This window comes from Hemiscyllium ocellatum, unplaced genomic scaffold (assembly GCF_020745735.1).
Source record: "Hemiscyllium ocellatum isolate sHemOce1 unplaced genomic scaffold, sHemOce1.pat.X.cur. scaffold_649_pat_ctg1, whole genome shotgun sequence".
Classification (NCBI taxonomy): domain Eukaryota; kingdom Metazoa; phylum Chordata; class Chondrichthyes; order Orectolobiformes; family Hemiscylliidae; genus Hemiscyllium; species Hemiscyllium ocellatum.
The window spans coordinates 191,380-211,064 of record NW_026869152.1 but is presented as its reverse complement, the minus strand read 5'-3'; the positions used below and the strand labels follow the sequence as shown (position 1 = coordinate 211,064).

The 19,685-nt window shown below is 45.0% G+C and overlaps 1 long non-coding RNA gene across 3 annotated transcripts; it reads left to right on the top strand.

Moving 5' to 3' along the window:
- The first annotated feature begins 294 nt into the window (after nt 1-294).
- On the top strand, nt 295-18,882 carry LOC132814063 (uncharacterized). Of its 3 annotated transcripts, none has more exons than XR_009644283.1 (4): nt 295-396; nt 9,397-9,505; nt 13,817-13,923; nt 18,192-18,882. It is a non-coding gene; the product is annotated as an uncharacterized LOC132814063 (long non-coding RNA). The 3 variants fall into 3 exon arrangements; XR_009644285.1 differs by lacking the exon at nt 18,192-18,882 and adding an exon at nt 15,977-16,061; XR_009644284.1 differs by lacking the exon at nt 295-396 and adding an exon at nt 5,928-5,994.
- The last annotated feature ends 803 nt before the right edge of the window (nt 18,883-19,685 follow it).

Below are 19,685 nucleotides of genomic sequence, written 5' to 3'. Positions count from 1 at the left end.
CTCATGACCACTTTGTCAATATCTAACTTCCTCAGTCTCGAACAATGGGTGTGTTTTACTATTACTTTTACAGACATTTTTGTAAATTAATTTTTCACTGCCGCCCAGCCCCTGACCATGTGCTGCTGCTTAATTTTTTTCTGGAAAATCTTTGACAGTCAAGAATTCTTATTTCCAAATAAGCAAGTGTATTTTCCTTCCATTTCTGCCTATAAATTCTGCATCATCTTCGTTCCCTGTAATCCGTTTTCCACTCCCTGAAACATCATGTGTATTTCTCCTTCCACAGATACCCGTGATTAATGCCAAAGCCCTGTTGCCTGGGGAGAGGGTGATGTTTGACTTTCTTGTACAGCTGCAGTTTGTGTGGTGAAGGTGCTCCCACAATGTGGTTGGGTAAGAGACATTACAGATTATTCATTACAGCAACAGTGATGATGTGAAGATAATGTCCAAATCAGGAACAGTTTGTAGTTTTATTATCCTGCTTATAATTTCACAAAAATATTATTGGGAACTTTAGACATCAGGCCAGAGAAGGATGATATTAGGTCAAGTGACAAAAAAGCATTGCCAAATAAGCAGGTTTTGAGGAATGTCTTAAAGGAGGAAAGCAGACCTGTGAGGTTTTGGCTGTGAATTTCAGACCTTGTTGCTTTGGTAACTATAAAAGCAGCCACACAGGTGAGGTAATGAATTAACAGATCATTGGGAGTCTCGAACAGAATGGGTTGTCGAGTTCTCAAAGGGTGTGTGATGCGGCGAGCTAGGGATGGTCACACCCAGGAATTATATCAAGGGTGAGAATTTTAAATTGAGGGATGTGGGCCGGATACTGGCAGGTGAGACGAGATTGGGTTGGGATATCTGGTCGGCATGGACGGGTTGGGATTGAAGGGTCTGTTTCCATGCTGTACATCTCTGTGGCTCTATGTTGTTGATTATGAATAGGAGCTTTTTGATGGAACAACATGTTTTGGTACAAGGGAGTACTTAGGCAGCAGAGATTTAGTTTTCTTGAGATTACAGGGAGGTTGAATGTGGGAAGCTGGCCAGGAGTGTGTTTGGATAATGAAGTCTGGAGATAACACAAGGTGGATGAGAGTGTATGAGCTGATGCAAGGTTAGAACCAGCTAGAAATAGTGGTCTTGGAGTGGGACTGGGCTGTCCCCCTCACCTCACCTCTGGGATTCAGCTGGTTGTCAGGTTGTGAATCAGGGCAGTACCACAATCGGGAGCTGAGTGGCCCTGGTGGAGACTAAAATGAGTGTCGCTGAGCTGGCTGTTGCTGAGCAGCTGCTGCTTGGTAGCCCTGTTGATGACATTTTCCATCACTTTACTGCTGATCGAGTGTGGACTGACGGAGGGAAATTGCCTGGGTTGGATTGCCCTGTGTTTTTGTGTTGAACGTCCATGGGCAATGTTTCACATTGTCAGTAGATGCCAGCGCTGGAGCGGTACTTGGCTTGGTGGGTGGCAAGTTCTGGAGCACAAGCCATCAGTATTGTTGCCGACAGTGCCGATAGTCTTTGCACTACTTAACCATTTCTTGATGTTATTCAAACTGAATAGAACTGGCTTAAAACTCACATCTGTGATGTTGGAAACCACTGGAGAAGGCTGAGATGGATCATCCCACTTTGCACTTTTGGCTGCAGATTGCTGCAAATGCTGTTATCTTATCTGGTACATGGATGTGTGAGGCTCCTCCATCAGTAAGGGTGGGGATATCTGTGATGCTTCCTCCAGTGAGTTGTTTTATTGTCCATCACTGCTCACAACTGGGTGTGGCAGAACTGCAGAGCTCTGATCTGACCCATTTGTTGTGGGATCGTTTAGCTCTGTTGCTTGCTGCTGATGCTGTTTGAAATGCAGATGGTCCTGTTTGGTAGCTTCACCAGGTTGGCACTTCATTTTTAGGTATGCCTGGTGTTGCTCTTGGCATGCCCTCCTTTTACTGTCCATTGTCATGGGCGATAGCCAGACTTACAAACCCATGAGATTACAGATTGTGCTGTAGTACTGTTCTGCTGCTGTTGATGTATCTCCGAGATATCCAGTTTGAGATCCTACATCTCTTCAAAGTCTGTCTCATTTAGAACGGTGATCGTGTCACTCAACGCGATGGAGGTTTTTCTCAACTTTAAGCCAAAACTTGTGACTCCAAAAGGATGTGTGATGGTCGATCTTACCGATACTGTCATGGACAGATGTATCTGCTCCTGGTCAGTTCATAACAATGAGATCAAGTATGTTTTTCCCTCTTGTTGGTTCCCTCACCACCTGCTGCAGACTCAGTTGAGCAGCGATATCCTTTAGGACCTGACCAGCTCAGTCAGTAATTCTGTTGCAGAGCTAGTCTCGATTGTGGATATTGAAATCCTGTCCCCCAAGTCCGTTTGACACCATTTTACTTCCTCAGTGCTTCCTCCAAATGTTGTTCAACATGTAGGAGAAGTGATTCATCAGCCAAGGGAGGACGGAGCGTGGTAATCAGCAGGAGCCATGAGATTTCCTGGTGTCCGGAGTCAATGATGAGGACTCCGAGGGCAAATCCTCCCTGTCTGTGCCACTACCTCTATCTGGTCTGTCTTGCTGGTGGGACAGGATATATCCAGAGATTTCAGGAGAAAATGAAGACTGCAGATACTGGAGATCAGAGTCGAGAGTGTGGTGCTGGAAAAGCACAGCAGGTCAGGCTGATGAAGGGCTTAGGCTCGAAACGTCGATTCTCCTGCTCCTCGGATGCTGCCTGACCTGTTGTGCTTTTCCATCACCACACTCTCAATATCTAGGGATGGTGATGGTGGTGTCTGGTCATCCTCTGTAAGAGGGCTCCTGAAGAAGGGCTCATGCCTGAAACGTTGATTTTCCTGTTCCTCGGATGCTGCCTGACCTGCTGCGCTTTTCCAGGAACACATTTTCAGCATTGTCTGTAAGGGTTGATTTCATGAGTATGAGTATGTCAGTCAGTTCCTTGATTGGTCTGTGAGACAGCTCTACACATTTTGACACCAAACTCCAGATGTTAGTCTGGAGGACATCGCACCATCGAGTGGGCTGATTCTGTGGTTGTATTTTCTGGTGCCCTGTTAGATACCGAGTGGTCCATCCAGTTTCATTCCTTTGTTGAGACTTTGCAGTGATTAATACAGTGAGTAGCTGGCTGGGCCACTGTCGGGTTGGCAGGATTTTTTTCGCCATTGACAATGGTTCCATGGAGATCAGGAGATTCCTAATTCCACTTATTTTTTTTCTTGAATTCAGATTCCACCGTCTGCCAAGTTGGGATTCGAACTAGGACTTCAGTCGTTTATTTTAATATTTTGGATAAAAGTTAAATACATTAGGTTTGTTCACTCACTTTAAATATCACTTACCCAGGTTTTGTTTCTTTGTGAAACACTGTCCATCATCCTGTCTCCTCCATCCTTCTCTCCAACAACAAGAGTTTGGAGCACATGGAGTTTCTCTGTCACTAAGACTGAGATAATCCGATTTGTAGCTTCCCTCCCTCCCACTAGCCCGCCGAGCCAAACTGCCTCACGAAGTGTTCCCGGTTTTTGTCCAAATTTTCGCCAATCTCCTGTCAAGCCGTATCAGAGCTCATCTTGACCCTTTCCCCTAATCTCACTGAACCATAGAGTTTCCAACTCTCTTTTCTCCTCCTCCTCATCAGTCCCCCTCACCGATTCACAGATATTGTTCCTTGTTCTGTCTTTTCTGGTTATGTCCTTCTCTCTCGTTCTGTGAAAAACTAATATTTGACCTCATGGTTGTTGGAAAATCCTGCTCCATCTCCACTGTCCCTTTGCTTTCTGAATTCCTTGCATTTGCTGTCCCTCATGGATCAATCCTTGAGGTGACATAGTGCATTTGCACAATGTTAGGTTTCACATGTACACTGACAATGCCCAGCTCTCCCTCCCCATCATCCCTCTCCATTACTCCACTGTTACTCAGTTATCAAGCTGCTAACCACATTCCCACTACTCGATTAGGTGCAGTTTCCTCCAATGAAACATTGTCATGGTTAAACCCGTTGCCTGACAAATTCCTTTCCCTTACTGCTGAGCCCCTCCCTCTCACTGGGAACGATGCAGCAGAACTACACTCTTCACAATATTACAGTTGTTTCTGATGTGAAACTGACCTCCTGATCAGACATCTACACAATCCCAAACACCAGGAATTCTAATTTCTTAAACGTTGTTTGTATCCTCCTCACTCCAGCTCCATTGCTACTGAAACCCCTTACCCGTGTCTGTGTTGCATTAAACTTGATGAATCCGAAACAGAACCCTTGATTCTGTGACTGACTCAGAATCTGGTTTCAGACTCCCCTCTCAGTATTTACCCTCAGACACATCAGTATTTATTCTGTCAAACCCCTTAAGGATCTGGTGGTGGGGTCTGATTGTAGCTTGTGGAAATGGCAGGGGATGATGTGTTGTATCTGGGTGGAAATGGCAAAGGCTGATGTGTTGTATCTCGGTGGAAGGTAAGGACTTGGGGGTGGAGGGGGTGTTCTATCCTTGTTGCAGTTGAAGGTGTGGGTTTCAAAGGCAGAGGTGCAGGAAGTGGAGGAGATCTAGTGGATGGTATTGACCACATGGGAGGGGAAATTGCAGTCCTTGTAATATGGGGCCATTTGGTATGTTGTGGCCTCACTGGAACACTGCAGTAAGCATGAGACCGAGATGGTGGCCAGGGAACAGGCTCGTGTGTGAAAGTGACAGGCAGCTGGAAGCTCGGGGTCTGTTTTTGCAGCAGAACGTAGATCATCAGCTGCCATTTCCGCCACCTCCACTGAGATGCTGCCAGACACAGGTTCCTGTCCCCTCCATTAACAGCTATGCACCCTCACAGCCAGATCGTAATCCACTCCTTTATCTTTCCAAATGTTCCAGTTTCTCTTTTGGTGTTCTGTCCCTGTCTATTATTTACTCTTTAACCCCTATCTCCTGCAGGACAAAGATCTGCAGGTTAGTTGAATTGGCCAAGCTAAATTTCCCATAATGCTCAGGGATGTGTAGGTGAGGTGCATTTAGTCAGGAGAAATATACAGTCATAGGGTAGGGGAATGAATCTGGGTGGGATACCATTCGGAGGGACGCTGTGGACTTTTGGGGCCGAATGGCCTGTTTCCACACTGTCAGGATTCTAATTTTCCCAGCTCCCATCGGTTCTGAGGAAGGGCCACTGGACAGATTCCTGTTCCCAGATGCTGCCAGACCTGCTGAGCTTTCCCAGCACCTCCTGCTTGTTGTTCCTGATTGACACCATCCATCCACCTTCCGGGTTTGATTCAGGCAGGGGGAGGATCCCACCACTGACCTCACAATGGGGTCCAGCTGATTGGTGGAAGCTTCGGAACAATAGGAAAAGGGGGTGGGACTGGTGGACCAAGTGGAACCAGCTGGCCATCCAAACAATGGGAGTGAATGAGGGGCGTGGCCAGTGGGATGACACGTCACCAGTAACTCCGCCTGTGCAGTGTCACGTGACTCGGCCGTTGGTGAATGTGGGAGAGGCAAACAGGGAAGGGGAGAGTGGCCTCAGAGGCGGGGGTAATGAGTCACTTCAGACTGGGAAGTTTTAATTACACTCTGTACGGGTCGTTAGTCTGAATTAGAAACTCTTAATCCCGCGTTTGCAAAAGATGGGAAAATGGCTGCGGCCCTCAGGCGGTGATAGGTCCTGGGATATGGCCGCCATCTTTATTGGGGGCAAGGTACAGTGAGGGGCATGGACATGTCCTCTTCCTCGGATGGGGGAGGGGGAGGGGGGCATGTGATTTTAGGAGAGGCATTTACACATCAAGCACAAACCAAGAGGAAGGTATGTCTTTATATTCTGTTTTGTTTTGTCAATTTATTTCATAGGATAGTAAATCAGAATAATTGAGGTTGGGATCTCAAAAGTAAGTTTTTACAGTCAATGGAGTCATCAGGATCTGAATATCATTGGCATTTAACTGTGGAAGGAGAAAGGTTTGTCAGTTCTGTTTGTGGGAAAATATCTCCAATATTTTTGTTAAGCAGAAAGATGTACAAATTCATGTTTGGATCACCCTTTGGGTGTGTGCTCTGTTCTGGGCCCTGCAGCTGAGGAAGGAGATATTGCCCTGAGAGGGAGCACAGATTTATCCAAATTACACCTCGTCTCTTTGTAAGAACTCTCAGATTTAGACCCAATCACCCACTTCATGATGTTAACCTGTAAACTTCATATTTTCAATTACCTGCAAACTTCCCATTAAAACTCCTTTTAGACTCAAATTCCAGTACCTTTTCAGGTGGGATGTTCCAGCTTCTGACAACTGTCTGTTCATTCAGAAACTGCTGAGGTCCATGTTGACTCTGTGGTTACAAAAGGCTGAACTGAAAGATGAGATGCTGTCCCTGAGCTCCCATTGAGATACACTGGAACAGTACAGGAGGCTGAGGGCAGTGTAGGTGTGAGCAGACAATGACAATGACAGGGCTGCACTGTGAGGGCTGCTTGGCTCAATGAGAGTGTTCTGGAGTTGGGTGTAAACAGAGTGAGGGGAGACGGGGAGAAGGTGAAGCTGAAACTCCGTTTTAGTTCAGGCCGTTCAGAAATTCCCATGGTCCCATTGGGAACAGCCAGTTTTTAAGTGATACCTGCGGGGTATTTGTTAACAGTTTTTAATGTATTTTTCCTGAGGGCAGTTGAGAGCTAACCACATTGCTGTGGGTCTGGAGTCACATGTAGGCCAGACCAGGTGAGGATGACCGTTTCCTTCCCGACAGGACATGAGTGAACCAGTTGGGTTTTCTAACAATCGACAATAGTTTCATGGTCATCATTCGCCTTTTCATTCTAGATTGTATTGGATTCCGATGCTGCCATCAGCCATGTTGGGATTCTATCCCTAATCCTCGGAACACTGTACATTTCAATCATCTGGCAGGAATACCATTAAGCCATTGCCTTCCTTTTTTAGCAATATTTAAAAGCAAGTTCCATCATTCTACGTGTACAATGTGAGATAAAATACTGCGGTGTCCATGTGTCGGCCTCTCCAAAAGGGCAATCAACAGAAATTTGTTTGGGGGTGAAATATGTCACTTTTTTGTGGAGGGGGGAGGTGGTTTATTAAACAAAAACGAATCCAAATAAAAATCTTATGCCACGGACATGTAATTTCTGAAGCCAGAGGGGGATTACAGAGACGGAGGGTGGTGGGGACGGAGGGGGATTACAGAGACAGGGAGGGTGGTGAAGCCGGAGGGGGATTACAGAGACAGGGAGGGTGGTGAAGCCGGAGGGGGATTACAGAGACAGGAGGGTGGTGAAGCCGGAGGGGGATTACAGAGACAGGGAGGGTGGTGGGGCCGGAGGGGGATTACAGAGACAGGGAGGGTGGTGGGGCCGGAGGGGGATTACAGAGACAGGGGGGTGGTGAGGCCGGAGGGGGATTACAGAGACAGGGAGGGTGGTGAGGCCGGAGGGGGATTACAGAGACAGGGAGGGTGGTGGGGACGGAGGGGGATTGTTGTCCAAACATCACTGTGGTGTACATGGACTGCAGCATTTCAGGGAGGCGGTTAACCACCACTTTCTCCAAGACAAGTAAAGGTGGCCAATAAATACTGGTCTGGGCAGCAAAGGCACCCTCCAGTGAATAAACCCAAGCAGTGACCTCTCTGAGCTGACTTGCTGTGAAGTTAAAAACCTCTCTGGAAATGGAGTGGGCAGAGAAGAGAAACAGTGACATTTCACAGCTGCCCTCAGAGAGACCTCACCCTTGGAAGTACTCAGAGCCAGGATCAGCTCAGTGAGTTTCAGTCTCTTCAAACATCAATCTTAGTTGGTTTTATTTTATTAAATCTACAATAGTGAGTAAGGTGAGGATTTCTTTTTAATGTCTTACAGTCTCTTGATTAAATGTTTAAGATATGAAACATAAGCATTAAGTTATTCTCGGGCAGTATTTTTCAAGCAGTAAGACTGTGTCTTTGTCTTGGTCTGGAGATTAAGGCAGAGAGATGGTCTGTTGTAGAGTGGCGTGCTGTTCCTGTCGGATGTGGGAGATTAGGGAGAGTTTCAATGATCCTGATGATTGTCTGCAGGAAATGTGATTGCAAATCCTATTGGATCGCATGGATTGGTGGAGGAGTGATTAAAGGCAGTGAGGAATTGACAGGAGCCGGGGGGTGTGATAGGTGGCAGTCTGAGAATTGCAGGATACTGCAGATACAGTCAGGTAGATGGGTTACCTCCAGGAAAGCTAGGAGGGGTAGGTAGGTACTGCAGGAGTCTCCTGTGGCTATCCCCATCTCAGACAAGTATACTGTTTTGGAAAATGTAGGTGGGAATAGACTTTCAGGGGAATGTAGCACTGACAGCCAAGTTACTGGTACTGAGACTGGCTTCTAACATAATGTGAGGTATATCAAGTTCCACACGATCGATGGTGATAGGGGACTCTCTAGTCAGGGGCACAGTCTGCCGTTTCTGCAGCTGACAGTGAGACATCAGAATGGGGTGGTGCCTCCCTGGTGCCAGTGTCAAGGATGTCTCTCAGAGGGAGCAGAATATTCTGCAAAGGGAAACTAACCAGTGGGAGGACATTGTACATTGGTACCAATGGCATAGGAAGGGGAAAGCATGGGGTCCTGAGGAGCAGGGAGATTTGCTAGTGCCACTCGGGAGGCATTAAACCAGTGAGGGAGTCGGGGTAATCCTAAAGAGATAGTGAGAAAAGAGGTGAGTCTGAGGCTGGTACTGTTCACCGGTCAGACTGTCAAGGCAGGCAAGAGCAAGTCCCAGAATGGGGTGGGACGGACCAGTTGCACTGCATTTATTTCAGTGCAAGAGACCTGACAGGTCAGGCAGGTGGGCTCAGGGTATGGTTTTGAACATAGCACTGGGATATTACAGCAATTACAGAGGCAGCACTCAGGGATGGATAGGACTAGCAGCTTAATGTTCCAGGGTATAGATGCTATAGCAAGGATAGAAAGGGGGCAACAGAGCAGGGGGAGAGGTGTTTTTGATTAGGGATAACATTATAGCTGGGCTTCGGGAGGATATTCCTGGGAGTACATCCAGGCAAGTTATTTGGGTGGTACTGAGAAATAAGAAAGGGATGACCATCTTACTGGGATTGTATTATAGACTCTCTCCCAATAGTCAGCGGGAATTGAGACACAATTTTACCGGCAGACCTCAGTTATCTGTAAAAATATAGTTGCAATGATAAGGGGTTTTAACTTTACCAACATGGCCTCGGAGTGCTGTAGTGTTAAGGGCTTGGATGGAAATGTATTTGTTCAGTGTGTACGAGAACATTTCTGATTGAGTTTGTAGGATGTACCTACTAGAGAAGGAACAAAACCTGACCTGTTTCCTTTATTCATTCACAGGATGAGGCTATCACTGGCTCGGCCAGCATTTATTGCTGCGTTTACCCAGAGGGCAGTTAAGAGTCAACCACGTTGCTATAGGTCTGGAGTCCCATGCAGACCAGACCAGGTAAGGATGGCATTTTCCTTCCCTAAAGGTCATGAGTGAACCACATGGGTTTTTCCAACAATTGACAATGGATTCCTTGTCGTCACTAGATTATTTTTTCCAGATATTTATTGAATTCACGTTCCAAAATCTGCCGTGATGGGATTCAAACCCGGGTCCCCAGAACGTTATCTGGGTCTCTGGATTAACTGTCTAGTGATAATTTCACTCCATCATCACTGCCTCTTAGAAAATGAGGCAGGGTGAGTGACTGAGATATCAGTGGGGCAGCGCATCAGCACCGAAGATCCCACAGTATTGTGGCTCAGTGGTTAGCGCTGCTTCCTCAGCACCAGGGACCTGGGTTTGATTCCAGCCTTGGGCAACTGTCTGTGTTGGAGTTGGCACATTCTCCCCAGTGTCTGTGAGGATTTCCTTCAGGTGTTCCAGTTTGCTCCCGCAGTCCAAAGATGTGTAGGTTAGTTGGATGAACCATGTTAAATTTCCCATAGTGACTAGATGCAGTATATGAGGTTTTGGGATGTGCAGGCAAATCTCTGCCTGATGTGAAAAGATCCTTTTGAGGTCTTGGACAGAGGTCAGAGGGAGGTGTGGCCGCATGTTTTACATTTCCTGTGACGGTAAGGGAGGGTCAAGGGTGTGGAGCGTGGGTTGGTGGGAGAGTGTGGACCGAACAAGGAAGGCACAACGGGACAGAAATGATCAGGGAGAGTCACTGTGGCTTTGTACATGCACAGTTGGGTCTCACTAACTTGAGTGAGTGTTTTGAAGTGACAAAGAAAATTGATTAAACCAGGCGGTGAATGCTGTTTATATGGACATTCAACAAGGTTCCACAAAGCAGACTGGTTAGCAGGGTTAGATCACATGGAATGCAGACAAAGCAAGCCATTACAAAACTACCTTGAAGGTAGGAGACCGAGGATGATGGAGGGTTGCTTTGCGCACTGGAGTTCTGTGAGCAGCAGTGTGCTGCAATGATGGATATTGGGCCCTTAAATAAATGACTTGGATGTGAATATATGAGGTATGGTCAGTAGGTTTACAGAAGACACCAAAATTGGAGGTGTCATGGACAGTGAAGAAGGTTAGCTCAGAATACAACAGGATCTTGATCAGATGGGCCATTGGAGCAAGGAATGGCAGACGGAGTTCAATTTAGATAAACGTGAGCTGTTGTATTTTGGAAAGGCAAATCAGGGCAGGACTTGTGCACTTAATGGTAATGTCCTGGGGAGCGTTGCTGAACAAAGAGACCTTGGAATGCAGGTTCATAGTTCCTTGAAAGTAGAGTCCCAGGGAGGCGAGGGAGTGAATGCAGCATTTGGTACGCTCCCCGTTATTGGTCAATGCATTGAATGCAGCTGTTGTGATGTCATATTGTGGCTGTACAGAATATTGATTAAGGCCCTTCTGGAATTCTGTTGTCAGTTCCAATCTCCCTGTTCTTGGAATAATGTCGAGAAACTTGAAAGGGTTCAGAAAATATTTGCAAGGACTTTCCCGGGGATTGACGGTTTGAGCTGTTGGGAAAGGCTGAATAGGCTGGGACTATTTTCCCTGGAGAGTTGGAGGCTGAGAGGTGATCTTATAAAATCATGAAGGGCAAGGATAAGGTGAGCAGTCAGGGGCTTCTTCCCAAGTTCGGTGGGTCCGAAAATAGAGGGTACAGGCTTAAGGCGAGAGGGAAAAGGTTTAAAAGGAATCTAAGGGGCATCTTATTCACGTTGAGGGCATTGCATGTATGGAATGAACTGCCAGAGGAGGGGGTGGAGGCTAGAACAATTGCAGCATTTAAAAGGCATCTGATTGGGTACATGAAGAGGGAGGTTTTAGAGGGATGAGGGTGAACCGCTGGCAAATGGGACTCCATTAACGGTCTCCGTTATTGGTCAATGCATTGAATACAGAAGCTGGGACGTCATATTGTGGCTGGACAGGACGTTGATTAAGCCACTTCTGGAATTCTGTTTTCAGTTTGAATTTCCCTGCTCTGGGAAGGATGTTGTGAAACTTGAAAAGGTTTGGACAAGATTTACAAAAACGTTACCAGGATTGGAGGATTTGGGCTACAGGGAGGGGCTGAATAGGCTGGGGCTATTTTCTCTGGAGAGTCAAAGACTGAGAGGTGACTTCATGGAGATTTATAAAATCACGAGGGGCGTGGATAAGGTGAGCAGCTGGGGTCCTATTTCCTCAGGTTAGGTGGGTCCAAAACTAGAGCACATGGGTTTAAGTTGAGAGGGCAAACATTTAAAAGGGATCTAAGTGGCGACTTTTTCAAGCTGAGTGTGGTGTGTGTATGGGAGGGGCTACCAGATGAAGTAGTGGAGGCTGATAAAATCACAACATTTAAAAGGCTTCCAATTGGGTACATGAATAGGAAGGGTTTTGATGGATACAGACCAATAGATGGTAAATGGGAATCCATTAGTTTAGGATTCCTTGTTGGCATGGACGAATTGGACCGGAGGTCTGTTTCTTTGATCTTAATCAATTAAGATGCATTCCTCTCTTTTGTGCAGAGCTAGCTGAAGCAAAGATAATTACCTTGGAGCTGAGAAGGTGAAGCAGTGATTTTGAACTGGTGCAGATTTGGTTCCAAGGTCTTGAATTTGCAAAGAGAGAGAAGAATTGTTAACCCTGTCACAATTTTTAGTAACTACTTTCAAGTAATTGGCAAATAATACAAGGTGAAAATGTGAACACTATTTTACTCAGTAAGTTCTGAGCATCTGGAACAGTCTGAACGACATAGATTCAGCAGGTATTCTGAAACAGACTTGGAATTTTACTTTTTAAGGAAAGATTTGGGAGGCTATGGGCTCATGGGAGCAGACTTGGGACAGATGTGCAGCATCTCCAGAGGGGGAGAGTACAGCCCCAATGGGCCGAAGAGCCCCCAGCCCCTGTGCTCTGTGATACTGCCCCATTCACTGTGAATGATGAAGCTCATCCCAGGGCAGAGAGAGGGAGGAGCCCACCACTCACCTCACAATGGGGGATGGCTTAATTAACGGCAGCTCCAGACCAATAGAAGGAGAGTCTGTGTGGTCCTGCAGCCAATGGGAGTGAATGAGGGGTGTGGCCAGCAAGACGACACCTGTCCATGAGCTGTGCAGGTGCAGTGTCACTGGGTGGGGGTGGGAGAGACAGCAGAGGCTGTAGGACCTGAATTACAGACTCCCGGTAAATTAAAACCAAACGAACTGCAGATGCTGTAAATCAGAAACAACAACCAGGAGGTTCTGGAGAAGCTCAGCAGGTCTGGCAGCATCTGTGATGAGAAATCAGAGTTAAAGTTTACGATCCGGTGTCCCTTCCACAGAACAGATGTCACTGAGAAAAAAAAGTCAAGTTTATGTGCAGAAGATAGTGTTTTTTTGGGGGTGGGGGACAAGATAAAAGGAGTAAAGGGTAGGTGTGGATAGAGTGAGAAGAACAGTTGGATAAAGGAGTGGATAACCATCTGGCTGGGCGAAGGTGACTAGCTGTTAATGGAGACTGTTAGTGGCAAATCATAGGTGGTGTGTAATGACAGGCTGTGAGAGCAAGGCCTGGTGTGTGGGGTAGGGGGCTATGACATGGGGTTGTTAAGCTACGGTTAGCCACTAACTGTCTCCGTTGTAAGCTGTTGCCCATCTATATCACTCCACGATTGGAACTGCCGAGGACACAGACCTTTGGAATATCCTCCCTCACCCCCACTCTGTCCGCCTTGAAGATGTATCTAAAAATTGTTCTTTAATCAACGTTTCCATCATTCGTGAAGCATTTTAGGAGATTTGTCAATGTGAAACGCTCCATATAATGCAGGTAGTTGTTGTTATTGTCTGACATCAGGAGAAACAGGGATGAGCCCTCTCTCTTTCTTATACCTGATGAACAGCAGCAAAAGCAGGAAGCACTGAGCATGCTCCAGCCCACAATGGGCCTCGGATTATTGATGTCAGCGCAGGACCAATGAGTGGGGGGACGAGGCTGGAGGACCAGGATGTGCCAGTTGGTCCTTCAACCAATCGGAGTGAATGAGGGGCAGGACAATACTTTACCACCTGATAAACCTCACTGACAGCACAGTGTGTGTTGTGGCCAAGGCATTGGAAATGTGTGAAGGTGCAGGGCAGGGGAAAGGAAAGACATATTGACCAGGAAGAGAAGGGAATTTTCATGGTATGGAATGAGGGGTTTTACAGAACTTAGTGCACATTGTAAAACACAAATTTGAAAATCCCAAATGCTGCAACACTTTCCCTCCCTGTAATGCATTTAGCACTGCCTGAAATATCAGCTGTGTTTCTCCTTCCACAGATCCCAATGATCAATGCCAAAGCCCCATTGCCTGTGGAGAGGGTGATGTTTGACTTCCCTGTACAGCTACAGTTCGTGTGGTGAAATTGCTCCCACAATGTGGTTGGGTAAGTGCTGTTATAGATTACTCACTCAGCGACAGTGAAGAGTTGACAATGTATGTGCAAATCAACAACAGTTTGTTTTTTTTTATCATGTTTATAATTCCACAGAAATACTATTGAGAGCTTCTGACACAAGGCCACAGATGGGGATATTAGGTCAGGTTATCAAAAGAATTGCCAAATAAGCAGGTTTTCAGGAATAAAGGAGGAAAGCAGGTCTGAGAGGGTTAGGGTGGGAATTCCAGACCATGTTGCCTTGGCAACAGTAGAAACAGCCAGATAGGTGAAGCAATGAAAAAAAAATCGTTGGGAGTCTGAAAGAAAATGAGTTGTCGGGATCTCACAGGTTGTGTGGTGCAGGGAGACAGGGATGTTCACAGCCAGGAATTACATCAAGGGTGAGAATTTTAAATTGTTGCTTGTTAATAGGAGCCTTTTGATGGATCAACAAGTTATGGTACAAGTGAGAACTTAGACAGTCGAGTTTTAGATACTCTTGAGATTGCATGTAAGTTGAATGTGGGAGGCTGGCCAGGAGTGTGTTTGGGTAATGAAGTCTGGAGATAACACAGGGATGGGCGAGTGTTTCAGTAAATGAGCTGAGACTAGGGTGGGGTTGGGTGATTTCACGGATGTAGGAATAGTGCTTTTGGAGTAGGGCTGCTCCTCCTCATAACTCCCCCTCACCAAATCACAGAAAATGTGCCTTTTTCTATCTGTCTGTCTTTTCTGGTTATGTCCTTCTCTCCCGTTCTGCTACAAACTAATATTTGGCCTCACCATTGTTGGAAAAACCTACTCCATCCCGACTCTCCCTTTCCTTTCTGAATTCCTTGTAATGTTCCAATACTGGCAACACCCTAGTAAAACTTTTCTGAACTCTTGCAAGTTTCCCAACATCTTTCCTAAAGCAGGGAGACTGGTGAATGGAAAAATAAAAACAATTTCCTGACAATTCATAAATTGAAACAACAATTACAAATACACTTTGATTAAAGGACAGGAGTGAATCACAACATTTAGTTACAAAGTAGGTAACCAGCTGACTGACAAGTAATAGGTGGGAGCATTTGTTAGTTTACTGAAGAAGATATCAACGTTATTTCAAATTTATAGCATGAGAGAATAATGTTTAATGTGTTTCAATTGTTTGGACTTGCCCCTTTGTAACAAAAAAAGATCAATCACATTACTTAAACATCGTAATCTTTAATTCTGCAACATTTTCAAATATTCTCCAGGAACTTATAAGCAACAGAATTAGATACAGGTATCACCACTATCAGAAAGTATAGCGTTATTATGAAACCTTTCACAAGCTGTTAATGCATAAATCGAAGAAGCATTAATTTATATGGGAAACATCCCCCACCCCCCCTTTTTCGTTAAAGTGAAAATCCTCTTCAGATTTCTCTCAGTTAGAGAAACTAGGGACAACTGTAAGTCTTTTGTAAAAGCAAAGTGGCTAAAGCGATCTTTCCAAAAATGGGCGATTCCCGTACACATATTTCTTGGTAACCTGACACAAATAAGCATCAGATTTGTGATTATTGATATTACATATAAAAGCAGATCTAATGTTGGATTGAAAAGCAATTCAGTCTGCGCTTAGCTACTCTCTAATCAACATTCAGAGCAGCTCTTGATATATTTCTGTTGAAGGTGTGACCTGAAACCATCCCTCAGGTCTAGTAATAGAGACACTGCCACAGCCTCACAAGCTCCTTTCATAATGTTCCCACTCAGCACGGCGGGACTGCAATATTATGTTTAATGTGGTTAATCAAATGAAAACTAATCAGCTGTTTTATTGTTGTAATTTAAATGGGAATTAATTCGGTAGTTTCTGTGTGTAATGGACTGGAAATTAAACTATTTTACAATAACAATAGAATAAAAGAATGATGGTCGTAAATAAACAGGAATCTCATGACAATTCTTTGAAAGACAAATTGACAAAACTGCGTGATCATTGTACTTTGAATGACTGATGCATTTTTAAATCAATGTGAATATTCAGCTGAAGACAATTTCCCTTCCTTTCAACAAAGTACAGCTTCCACAATTTCAAAATGAACAGTCATTGAAAAAGGAAGGAACAAGCAGATGATAATGCTATTTTCTGTACGTAAACGTGCGATGAATTTTAAGTAAGTTTTATATATGTAAAAAGGAAACTCTTATTGTGATTCGAAATACAATAAATGTTAGCATGAAGTGAAATATAATGAAATCAATTCAACTGTGTTTTCTCAGTTAAAATACAGTTCAATATTCAAAGTAATCGAGTGATTGTACACTGCAACATCTTTACATTAATTCAGTGCTGAGACATAATTCCATATTTATACCCCTAATAGTGAAGCAAACTTGTGCCAGGAGTCAGAGGGGGTAGGGGAGGTCCTTAATGAGTACTTTGCTTCAGTATTCATGAGTGAGTGTGAACTTGTCCTTTGTGAGGACAGCGTGAAACAGGCTGGAATGCCCGAACCAGTTGATGTTAAGATGGAGAATGTGCTGAACATATTGAAAAATCATGGTGATAGATAAGACTCCTGTGCCAGAAAGGATATATTAGAATTGTAATGGAAAATGAGGGAAGGGATTACTGTGTTTTGGTGACGGTCTTTGCATCCTCATTGTCCACCGGAGTCATACCAGATGATTGGATGGTGGCAAACATTATTCCCTTATGCAAGAAAGGCAATTGAGATAATCCTGGGAATCATGGATGAGTCAGTCTCACATCAGTTGTGGACAAATTATCGGAGAGGATTCTGAGAGACAGGATTTATGATTATTTGGAAAAGCATAGATTGATTAGAGATGGTCAGCATTGCTTTGTGAGCGGCAGGTTATGCCTCACAAACCTTATGGAATTATTTGAGGATGTGACAAACACGTTTGTGAGGACAGAGCAGTGGATGTGGTGTATCTGGATTTTAGCAAGGTGTTTGATAATGTTCCCCATGGAAGGCTCATTCACAAAGTAATGAGGCATAGGATACAGGGTTATCCTGATATCATGATTCAATGTTGAGACGTTTGTGTCAGAGACTGCAAGGGGGTGACTGAGAGAAAGAAATAAGAAAAAGCAGAAAGGAAAGGAACTGGTGAGCAGAGGAGCTCCAAATGTAGTTTCTCACCCTGCCAGCATCGTATTGGGTGAGCTAGAAAACAGACTAGTCAACCAACAGCCTTACACAGTCATACACGCAGAATCATATCTTACAATTTCCCAGGCACCACCATCACCATCCCTGTATATCCTGTCCCACCAGCAGGACATGGATGTAACTGAAATGCTGGAACATGCAGGGCTATGGACTAAGGCCTGCAGAATAGGATCAATGTGATTTATTTGACATTTCTCCAGAATATTAAACTCCAGTCCAATTAGAAAATTTATTAACATCATCATCAGACTTGAACTCCAAATGTCAGATAAGAAATATCAGAAAGTTACAGCACAGATCACGGCCACTTGGCCCATCCTATATGTGTTGCTTATAATAGAACTACCCAGACTTTACAACGATCTGTACTCACCAACGAAAGCAACAATTTCAGACTGTGAACTCTGCTGTCTATATTGTTATAATCTGTTTTTCCAAAGTATTTCTTTGACAGCTGCATGTCTTGTTTCCTGGTTTCTTTCCCAGCCCTAACTCCATTCCCTGTGGCCTTGAGGGACCACCATTTCTGCTGTTTAATCTCTCCCCCCTTCCCCCTTGTGACAGACTGTCTTTTTGTCCCTGTCTGACCACCACCTTCCTCACAACCTGTTACATTTCTGATGGTTCCCAGGCCTCTTTAACTTTCACTGTGTCCCCTGGGTCAGTAGCACGAGTTTTGAATTCTCTTTCCCCAGAATAATTGGAAATCTTTCTGGTTGCAGTTTCCTCCAGATTTTATTTTTAAAAACAGAGCATGTGTCAGAGTCAAATATTCGTGAGCCTTCATCCACAATTCCGAGCATTTGGATGTAATCTGTGACCCTCCCACAGATGTGCAGGCCGTGCTAACATGGCCTGTAGTGTGCAGGTTCAGCCGGTTGGGTTAGCCATGGCAAATGTGGGGTTATGGAGGCAGGGTGGGAAAGCAGGTCATTGCAGGTTCGATGGATCGAATAGCCTCTTTCTGCACCTGTGACTCTAACTAGTTGTGATTGTCGTCACGTTTTCCTCATGCCAGGTTCTTTCAGCTCATGTACACATGCTGCCTCTATGTTTCTGTGGGTGCTCACTCAATGCTTTTCTTCTGTTTTACAGCAAATTCACACTGTGTATGTGAGGGTGAGAATGAATTAGTAAATACAAATACTCCAACCGAAACCCCTCACAGGTCAGGAACTGTTTCTGCTGCTGGCATCACTCACAAGGAACAGAAAAATAATAAAGGATTCATCCCAAATCTTACAGGAACATAGAGATTGTAATTACCAGGAAAGGCTGAACAACTCAAGAAAAGAGGAGGCTGAGGGCCAACCTGTCATAAGTAGGAAGCTTTGTTTTTATGGGCTCAGAGATTTGAGGTTGGAATCATTGGGTCTGGAGCATGTTTCATTGCCCCAGGTCAAAGGTGCTATCTAAATGTGTATCTTTCTTTTGTCTTTCTTCTGAGTTAACAATCAGATGGACAGGTCAATGTCTGAGTATCTTACCAAATCCCTCATTAAATCTGTCTCCCCCCACAAACTCAGGTGCCTCACCATTCACTGGGTCACAGAGAAACTCTGCTGTTACAATGTGAACTGTCTTTGCTGTCGCCTCTCCTCGTAGTTCTGCCTAATCCCCACTTCCCTTCATTAAATCCCAGCTGCCTGTAGTCCATCCACATGGGAATGTTGAAGAGCATGGCAGGAAAATGGATTGAAATCGAGAGTTCAATAGCCAGAATGAGAGAGGAAGGAGGAAATAAATGGGTTTTGTGGATCCCAGGGGATACAGACTCCGGGCTGAGTCCTTTGTGAGCATTCCCGCAGTAATATGAGACAGCATTCCATGATGAGAGTTAAACCCGGATGGCAGGTAAGGGAGCCACTGAACATGAGCAGGTTTCGTTCAAACACAGGAGGTTTGTTCAGTCAGTAACAGTGTGTTAGACATGGAGGTGAAGTGAGCAGTGAGGGGAAATGTTACCACAAGCTGCAGATGGACAACTTTCATTGGAAGAGGAGGAGACCTTTCAGCCCCTCAACCATGCACTGCAATTCAATAGATCATGGCTGATTTGTGGCCTAACTTGCAGTTTTCAAAACCCTCTAAATTCCTCGATAAAATCCTCTGCAACAGACAAGATGAATATTGAAAAACTAACCATCTGCAAATGCAGGGAAATCAGAAACAAAAACAAACATTGCTGGGGAAAGTTCAACAGAACTGTCAGCATCTGTGGAGAGTGAACCTTTGTGTCAAGTGACCGGTCAGGTGACCAGCTGCAGCTGACCATTCTGCCTTTTCTGTAACACTCTCTGGAACAGGTTCTGGTGGGGGGGGGGTGGAATGAGACTGTCAATAACAACTGAGAGAAACAGGAGGACATACTCAATCAGAATAAAACCCATTTTGGTCTTTCACTTTTAATTCAACTGCAAAAATTATTCATTATTATTTCCGAAATAGGATAATAGACCAGAAAGCAACTCTTCATGTCATTGGGCCTGGGAAACTGTGGTAATTCTGGCCTGGTCCAGCCGACATGTGAATCCAGACCCTGAATAATGGGGTTGACTCTGAACCATCTCCTGCGCAGTCAGAATGGAT